At 53.3% G+C, this 10,000-nt stretch overlaps 1 protein-coding gene across 1 annotated transcript in view; it reads right to left on the bottom strand.

Annotated features, from left to right (window-relative positions):
• Positions 1–10,000, bottom strand: part of rbms3 (RNA binding motif, single stranded interacting protein) — a 244,616-nt gene that overhangs the window by 70,049 nt on the left and 164,567 nt on the right. The gene's annotated exons all lie outside the window — the stretch shown is intronic.

Below are 10,000 nucleotides of genomic sequence, written 5' to 3'. Positions count from 1 at the left end.
ACAGACACACAGAAACACAGACACACACACACACACACACACACAGACACACACAGACACACACACAGACACACACACACACAGACGCACACACACACACACACACACACACACACACACACACACACACACACACACACACACACACACACACGCACACAGGACACAGAAAAACACTGTTGAGGTCAGCTCTGGTGCGTCAGCCGGGTCAACTCTACAATATCCGTCCTCTCCCAAAAAACCATCCCATAAAACGCCGCTGTTCCTTGTGTGAGCGACTCCTCTCCCGGCCCATGGATCCACATATCAACACCTCAGATATTAAAAATGGGGGGAGGACAGGGAGGAGGAGGGTCTCATGTATCACACGCACATGTTTGGATCCCTCTCCCACCTAATGGGCGCTGAGGGAACGATGGAGCGGGTGGGGGAGTCCACCACCGCCGCACGGAAAACACATGTCTGACCCTACGCTCCCAAAAAAACCAAGCGGTCAACTGGTTAAAACTCTGCAAAAGAAGTGGACACAAAAAAAAACAAAAAAAAAAACCCAAAAAAAAACGATGGAACCCAGAGATCGCCTTTGGCGGGGGATAACCGCTGAAACATGGACGTTCACGCGCAACATTTCTCAGATCCATAGATATTTGGTTTTATTTTATTTTATCTTTATAAAAAATGTAGTTAAACGGGTTCGAAATATCTCATTATTTTCGACGGGATGCATTTTTAGCTCCGCAGCAGTTGTACAAAATCCAGTAAGACTCTTATTTGGTCTCGATATGTGGCTTATTTCGCCTAAATGGGAATTGTGACGCCACCGTCCTTCACGATACCACTGTTGACTTGCTGCTGTTGCAGACGGGGTTTTTCAGCTGGGTTTTGGGGCCTCGAGACGGAGTGAGGGCCCAGAGAGGTTCGATACCCCATAGGGTTTACACGGGTCTATCTCTGCAAATGCATGGAATGCAGACACTGTGAAAACTTTGGAAATTGGAGACCATGGACTCATCGGTTTGCTTTATTTAAATAATAATAATAATAATAATAATAATAATAATAATTATTATTATTATTATTATTATTTTTATTATTTAAATAATAATAATAATAATAATAATAATTATTATTATTATTATTATTATTATTTAAATAAAGCAAACCGATGATAATAATATTATTATTATTATTATTATTATTATTATTATTTAAATAATAATAATAATAATAATAATAATTATTATTATTATTATTATTATTATTATTATTATTATTATTATTTAAATAAAGCAAACCGATTTTAATGGGCATTTCTGGGGAAAAAGTACAAAAAAAGGTCAAATTTGCTGATAGAAAGCACAGTCAGGAATGCATGAGAATGGAGAGAGAGAGAGAGAGAGGGAGAAGAAGAAGAAGAAGAGAAAGAAAGAGAATGAGAACTAGAGGACGTGCAGAAAAGGTTAAGGATGAAAAACGCAGGGGAGAGCAGAGGAGGGGGGGGGTATGCGAGCGAGGGAGCGAGGGAGGGGGGGATGAGAGAGGAAGCGATAGAAAAAAGGACGGAGGGAAAGGGAGAGAGAAGGGGAGGATCAATACGGAGGACAGCTGTGCGGGGGTCGCGGAGGTGACACTCGCGGAAACGCTCCCGCGGTCAATGTCATCCTTTCATCTCCCAAACTTCAGTGTTTGTTAACCTTCCAAAAACTGCGGAGCCTCTCACTCTCTCTCTCGCTCTCTTCTCTCTCTCCATCCCTCCCTCCCTCGCTCTCTCCCTCCCTCCCTCCCTCCCTCCCTCCCTGGCTTGCTTACTCGTCCTTTATTCCTGCCTTTTCCTCCTCTTCTCGCTGTCGCCTCTCCACTTATTCCTGCCACGCTTTCCTCTGCTGCCAATTTCTCTCTCTCTCTCTCTCGCTCTCTCTCTCTCTCTCTCTCTCTCTCTCTCTCTCTCTCTCTCTCTCTCCTCTCTCTCTCTCGCTCTCTCTCGCTCTCTCTCTCTCTCTCTCTCTCTCTCTCTCTCTCTCGCTCTCTCTCTCTCTCTCTCCACCTCTGGATAAACAAACCTTGAAGCCAATGAGAAGGTTCTTTTTCGAGAGCCTTTTCTTTTCCCCGCCTCCTTTCCTCTCCTCCTCTCCTTTCTTTTCATCTCATCCTGTCCTCTTCTCCTCACTTCCTTTATTTTCCTCATCTCCTCCTCTCCTCCTTACCTTTTCACTTCCTCCCCCTTCTCCTCTCCCCCTTTCCTTTCCCTTCCTTTCCTCCTCTCCTCTCCCGTCTCCTCTCCTCCCCTATCCTCTGTTCTCCTCTCCTCTACTCCTCTCCCCCTCTCCTCTCCTCCCCTCTCTGCTCCTCCCCCTCCTCTCCTCTTCTCTCCTCCCTTCCTTTCCTCTCATCCTCTCTTCTCCTCCCCTTCTCTTCTCCCTCCTCCTCTCCTCTCCCGTCTCCTCTCCTCTCCTCCCCTCCCCCTCCTCTCCTCTCTTCTCCTCCCCCTCCTCTCCTCGTCTCCTCCCCCTCCTCTCCTCTCCTTTCCTCCCCCTCCTCTTCTCTCCTCTCCTTTCCTCCCCCTCCTCTACTCTCCTCTCCTTTCCTCCCCCTCTTCTCCTCTCCTTTCCTTTCCTCCCCCTCCTTTCCTCTCCTCTCCTCTCCTTTCCTCCCCCTCTTCTCCTCTCCTCTCCTTTCCTCCCCCTCCTCTCCTCTCCTCCTCTCCTCCCCCTCCTCTCCTCCCCCTCCTCCCCCTCCTCTCCTCCCCCTCCTCTCCTCTCCTTTCCTCCCCCTCTTCTCCTCTCCTCTCCTTTCCTCCCCCTCCTCTCTTCTCCTCCTCTCCTCCCCCTCCTCCCCCTCCTCCCCCTCCTCTCCTCTCCTCCTCTCCTCCCCCTCCTCTCCTCTCCTTTCCTCCCCCTCTTCTCCTCTCCTCTCCTTTCCTCCCCCTCCTCTCCTCTCCTCCTCTCCTCCCCCTCCTCCCCCTCCTCTCCTCCCCCTCCTCCCCCTCCTCTCCTCTCCTCCTCTCCTCCCCCTCCTCTCCTCTCCTTTCCTCCCCCTCTTCTCCTCTCCTCTCCTTTCCTCCCCCTCCTCTCCTCTCCTCTCCTCCCCCTCCTCTACTCTCCTCTCCTTTCCTCCCCCTCCTCTCCTCCCCCTCCTCTCCTCTCCTTTCCTCCCCCACCTGTCCTCTCCTCTCCTCTCCCTCCTCTCCTCTCCTCCTCTCCTCCCCCCCCCTGTCCTCTCCTCTCCTCTCCTCCCCCTCCTCTCCTCTCCTCCTCTCCTCCCCCTCTCCTCCTCTCCTCCCCCTCCTCTCCTCTCCTTTCCTCCCCCACCTGTCCTCTCCTCTCCTCTCCTCTCCCTCCTCTCCTCTCCTCCTCTCCTCTCCCCCCCCCTGTCCTCTCCTCTCCTCTCCTCCCCCTCCTCTCCTCTCCTCCTCTCCTCCCCCTCTCCTCCTCTCCTCCCCCTGCTCTCCGTGGCTCTGGCTGTGATTGATGCAGTTCAGTGGCACAACAAACAAAGCGTGACAAATCCAGATTATTGTCTGTGGGCGCGATAAGGTTCTAATGAGAAAGTGCATCATGGGAAATGGATCCTTTTTATTTCAGGAAGCGTCTGATTTACTGCTTAGTGGGAGGGGGGGGGGGGGGGGGCGGAGGAGTGGGGGGGGTGATAATAACTTCCTGTGTGTTCTGGCCCTAATGGGAGAGGGGGCGGAGCCACAGGTCGGGTGGGGGCGGACGGAGCGGCATGCCGACGCGACATCCGCAAACGCGAATTCGGAACAAAGCCCCTTCTTGTCCGCGGCCGCCTCACTGGAAAGCCGGAGCTCTCCAGATCCGCCTCCGGAGCAGCCGCTCAACGGAATCCCACAACCACTCGGAACTGACCTTTTGTTTGCCGTCCAGGCCGCCGGAACCGCGGCGTTGCGTGTTAAAAAGAACAAGACAAAAACGTTTAACGAGGCATGTCCAACACAAGCGCGCGCGCACACACACTCACACAGGTGCGTCATGGGAGAAACGCAAATACACCCACGTGACGGCCGTCCTTGGCTATTGCGGTTTTTCCGGCGTCTTGTCCCCCACGCCGTGCGGGGAGGGGCGTGGGCCCCGCCGACGGAGCGCTTATTCACCAGGGCAGGGTGGGGAGGGAAATTAACGGGGATTAGCGAGGTACCACTGACACTTTCAGAAGGGGCTTTTCCGCGACTTACCAACAGATTTGGGACTCGTCTTAATTCGGCGAGGGACGCTCCAGTGCCGCGGGCTGTCTCCGGCTATCTTGGCAACGCTTGCCTTGGCAAAGACGCCGAGAGACGGAGTGATTCCTTTTCTGAACCTGCCCCTACTCCCAAACCAGCCAACCCTGCCGCCCCCCAAGAGGAATCAGGCTGATTGTTCAGCAACGAGTGACGAGACGAGTCGTTCTTGTGTTTTGGTGAGGAGACGGTTGCCAAGGGGTGGTTCGCTATCCCCCCTGGCCCCGGGTGTCGTACGGCCCTTTGGCTGGATCGGCCAAAGCCAATCTGCTTTTCCGGATGGGGTTTTTTTTTTCCCCGTAGGTAACCGCAGTCAGACGCGTGAGTGATGTCGGCAAATGGCGCCGACCCAGAAGGCGGCTTTTCCTGCTGCACGCCACAGCTGTTTGGAGAGCAGGCGGACAGACAGCGCTCCCGAAATCAGGGCGGCTCGGTGCTCGGGAGAGTTTGTAGTTTTGCGGCTTGTGGGATAATGGCGAAAACAGACAAAGAGAAGGAAAGGGGGAGAAGGAGTGAAAGGGAGCGATGAAGAGGGCAGGGGACGGGCGGAGTTAAAAAAAAAAAAAAAGCACTAGGCAGGAAAGCTTGTACATATTGCATGTTTCCGTTTGGTTCCACCTCCCCGGGCCGCTGCGGCTGCTTCCTGCCGTGCTTTTCATTATTTATCCGGCCTCTATTGGACAACTGGAGCCGACCGCGGCGGGAGGACAGCGGGCGACAACAAAAAGGACGTGAAAAAGGGAAGAGGCTGCGGAAAAAAACCAAAACAAAACAACAACAAAAAAAAAAACCTTCACCTTCGATCTGCTCCGAACCTTTGTACGCGCGGCTCGGCTGGATTCATCGCGGCGCCGGTGCTGGCGCTTTGCACAGCCCGCTCCCTATTTTCTTCTGGATAAACGCACACAGCGTGTATGCAACTACGTACTTTCCATACACAGACCTTTTTTTTAGCGTTCGAGCCGAAAACCAGCATTGATGTGACTGAGCGGCCGCGTACATAGACATCAGGAAATTATCAATTTCCTTCCCCGCCGAGGCCGAAACACAATACGGCTTCGTGCACCAGATTACTCACCTGCCAAAATCAAACAATGGCTAATGTACCCGAGGCTCAAATTACATTTAGAGCCGGGTGTCAGCTCTAAGCTGTTCTAATGCATTGTGGGAGAAAGGGCTGTAATCAGCCCGGCACACTGCAGCGCCCGCGGATTAAATCACATTTTATCTGCGCCTCCTTTGACTTTCCCGGCACTCAGGGTCGTGCTGTAAATCACGATGCGGCCCTGTTGGGCTCACTTTTCAATATGCTTTATTGCTTGTGTCACATTTCACGAGTATTTCTTTTTTTTTTTTACGAGTCGGATGGATCCCACACGTCGCCGGAAAAAAACCCCCAAAAAATCCATGGGTGTTTTGATAAGCCGGAGCTGGGCTTTTAAACTTTAGAAAAACCTTTCACTCATCGAAGGGCGCCTAATGTCTCTGCATACATGTCTCTGCATACGTGCGTGCGTGCGCGTGCGTGTGTGTGTGTGTGTGTGCGTGTGTGTGCGTGTGAGTGTGCGTGTGCGAGTGTGTGCGTGGAAGAGCAGCTGCCGCAATGCACTGAATCGCTAAAGAGCCCTGGTGCTCCATCAGGGCCATCGATCATGTTCCCGTCTCAGGATCAGAACCAGACATGAGCCGAGCGGACCGGAGCGGGACTCACTGACCGGCTTGTTAGTCCACCCCTCCTCCCAAACCCCCAACCCGCCCACCCACCGACCCCCGTCTCATAGCAACCGGGCCCTATAACAAACACATAACACAAGCCCGAGCAGGTACAACCAGGGGTGCCCGATACTTATTTTGTGGCGAGGCACTACGGAAGAATTTATAATGACGGTGGGAAAAGAAAAACCAGGAATACCGAAACGATCGTTGAGAGTCAACCCCGGTATTGGGAGAAGAGCTTCAGCCGAGTTGTCAAAATCCCACGTTAAAGAGTTAAAGAGTCCGAGTGAAGGTAATCCCATTCGGCCACTGGAAATCAGACCCCGCCCCAAAAGAGTCCTTCAAATATCTCAGACCTCGCACCGTGAGATGTTGCACCGCTTGTCATATGATATATTAATGGAATCATAGGTATTATTCCTACAATTAAAAGTATTGACATTTTTTCGGAGGTTACGTCTCTCGTCGTTCGGCGGTAAATTGAAAAAAAACCCGATTAATTCAAATAGTCCCAAGGCGTGATTTCACTGTGAAGGCAGCCCTCGCGCGAATCCGTTAACCAGGGGTTTCCTGCCGCATTATTTTGCTCTGATACGTACATTCGTTGAGCATGGATGTAATCAGATTACTACAAACACACAATATCCAAACGGAAGGTGGGGGTTCTCCCCGCTGCAGCGAAAATGGTCTCTGGTTCCAAACCTGTCAGAGGATCCTTGAGCCAGACAGATAATGCACACGCACACACGCCCCGCGCCCCTCGGCCCCCGAGGTTAAGGAAGAGAACTAATTACACAGAGCGCACCCACCACCGCCGAGGAATACTTTCAAACAGCCCATGGAGTTTGTCGGCAACTTGTGGCGTGATGGCATTCGACTTAAAGCGGCCCATCTGTTACCGCCCGCCCCGAACGGCGGGGAAAAAAAACCCGGGGCGCGACCGAGCCTGAGCGCAGGGAAAGTTCTCCGCCCGCCGCTGCACCTCCACTCAACGGAGGAAGGAAGTGTACGTGATCTGTCATTAGCTGCCATCTGTTGGCGTCTTCCAAATCCCCCTGCGTATCGCCGGCCCCGCTCGCGTCCTTGTTCCCGTCTCCGGTAACTAGAGTCTAAAGTCCCACTCGCCGCACATATGGCGACGCCCCCCCGCCCCCCACCTTATTTCCCCGGGGCTCACCGACTTTTTAACAGGTGACCTCAAACTCCACGTCTTGGAGATGTTTTACTTCTGCGAGGAGGTGGCGACTCCATATCCCTCTCATATTTCCTCCACTGGACACAGGAAAGCTCAAACTAGAGACCCCCAACCCTGCTCCCCCCCCCCCCCCGCCCCCACACACGTACACACACACATACACACACACAACCTCCCCCGCCCTCACCCCCCGTGCAGTGTGATTGAGTGGCTAAGCTTGCATTGCAGAGGCCTGTCAGCTATGGCACGGGCTAGAGGGGATTGTGGAGCAGACTCGCCACAGTGCTTAGGCCTGTCTTTGTGTGTGTGTGTGTGTGTGTGTGCGCATTCATACATTTCTATATTTGTGTGTGTGTGTGTGTGTGTGTGTGTGTGTGTGTGTGCGCGCGCATTCATACATTTCTATGATTGTGTGTGTGTGCGTGTTTGCACATTCATACATATCTGTCTTTGTGCACGCGTGCGAGAGAGTCAATGCAACCGTCGGTGTGTAATGTTGCTACTGTTAAATGGCAAAGAGGGGTAAAAAAAACAAAAACAAAAAGAAAAAAAAAAAACACACGGGGAGCGAGCCCTCATTAGCATCATATGGATGTTGACATTGCTTTTAGGTCAAGGCTAGCGGAGTGTGACTGTGTGGGCTGTGAGCATTGTGTCAAGGCTCACACAGTGTAGTCGTAGCTGTCAAACACACGCACACAGACACACACAGACACACACACACACACACACACACACACACACACACACACATACCACACACACCAGTAGCTCCTGCTGAGCTGTGTGTGGAGGAGCCCCTGGGGGGGTCGCTGAGCTGTCAAAGCAGGATGGATGAAGAGGCTGCCCTGCATAGCAACGGGCTCTGGGGAAATACCATCGACATGACACACACACCCACACCCACACAGCCACACACACACTGAGAACACAAATTTTCATACACAAAACACTCGACATATCAAAAGAATGCCGTCAGCAAACCCCGAATTCCCCACTAACCCCCTCGCCACCCCGAGAAATATGCGTAGCCCAGGCAGGAGCGTACACATGAAAGTACAGATGTGCGTGTTTATACTGCCTGCAGCATCACGGAAGGCAGCGGTCATGTATGTGCACGCAAGCACGCACGCACACACACACACACACACACACACACACACACACCCCCCCAGCGGAGCTCTGCCCCCGCCGGGCTTCCGTACGGAGCAGCATCTGAGTTTTGATGACGGAGGGGCGTTCGTTTTACCAGTTGACAAATCTACACGGACGACGCGGCGGATGAAAATATAACCAAAAAAAAACAAAAAAAACGCCGCCTTCCTCAACTCAACTCAAAGGATTAGAAACACAAAAACCACAAAAACCCGACGGAACAACCTATCCGGGCGCCGGCGTCGCACGAATGGCGTTTCGGAGCCCGGAATCTAAAATGCTTCATTTAACGGGCGGCGTCGGAACACGTCCCCGCCCCCGCGGGGCGGCGGGGGGGGATCTATCACGGGGTGGCGTGCCGCCTCAGGTGCGCGGCAAAATGGAAACGATAACAGCGATAGCAGGGAGGCAATCGCAGAGCCTGGTGGGTGAATTCAGACACTTTGTGATGAGAACCCTGGCGAATGGAGCGAAGAAAGAAAGTCCATGGAGAGCAGAGGGAGCGGGAGAGAGAGAGGGAGAGAGAAGAACTTGTAAACGTAACCATTCCCGATACAGGAGACGGATCTTCAGAGATGGGGCCAGTAAATTTCCATGCTTGGCACCGCTCTGAACAATCCATTAACAGGAATAAGGGCTGGGTGGCTTGCAGATGGACCCTTAAAGGGGAAGGTCAGCCCAATATTACTGCTCTAAAGGTTTCCTATTACAGCTCAGCCACCATATAACCCGTCCACCTTGCCTTTAATGGCTGCGGGCTACGCTGCCACCGAGCGAATATGGAGATTTGAAAATTCTAGTCTCTCCAGGATACTGCCGGAGAGTGGAGAGCAATTTATACGGCCCTTTTCGGTCCCAGTGGACAGAAGTTGGCGTATTCACAGCGTGTTAATAAAAAATGGTGGGAAGGGAGGCGGTGGAGAGGGCGGAGAATCCCTCTCCGCCGCCTCCCCCCTTTGGCCTTTGGGTCCTGCTGGGACGGGAGCTTCCAGCTCTGCCGCACCTGGACCCCAAAGTGCAAGGGACGGCACTTTTTATTTATTTATTTTTTCCCACCACCGCGCCTCGGCTTCCCTCTCTCTCACACACGTTCTTTCTTTCATACCTTCGCCCTCCTCCGCCGCTCTCCCCCCCCCCCCCTTTTTTTTTTTTGTTTGTTTTTATCGCTCCCTTTCCCACCGCTCGCCCCGCTTCCTAACGCTTCGAGGTCGTTTCGCGCACTCCCTCCGTTTACGGCCCCGGGCCGCTCCGTGGCCGGCGGGCGACGGGTGGGATTCGGAGGCGCCGCCTCGTCGTCCCTCTTCCATTCGGTCACTGGGTTTCGTCGCATTCTCCCCCTCTCCGCCGGGCCCTCGTTTAGCGGCGAGACGGCGGGGGCCGAGAGACAGGAAGCGGAGAGAGAGAGAGCGAGCGAGAGAGAGCGAGCGAGAGAGAGAAAGCTCTTAAGTAGATTGCAAAGAGCACCTCGGAGGCCTGAGCGTGAATATTAAGAGGGTTTTCTCCGGGCCCCAAGAAGGTCCCGCCCGCAGCCACTCGGCGAGGACGGGCGCGTGGGGGTGAGGTAACGAGGGATGACAGATAGAGGAGGGTAGAAACGCGGGGGGGGGGGGGGGCTGATGTCCGACGCCAGAGAGCCTCAGGCGTCAGGAGCAGCGTTGTCGACAATCGATCACGCCGGCCGGCGAATCAGAGACAGGTAA

The sequence above is a fragment of the Zeus faber genome (assembly GCF_960531495.2).
Source record: "Zeus faber genome assembly, chromosome: 1".
Classification (NCBI taxonomy): Eukaryota; Metazoa; Chordata; class Actinopteri; order Zeiformes; family Zeidae; genus Zeus; species Zeus faber.
This window is presented reverse-complemented; position numbering and strand designations above follow the sequence as displayed.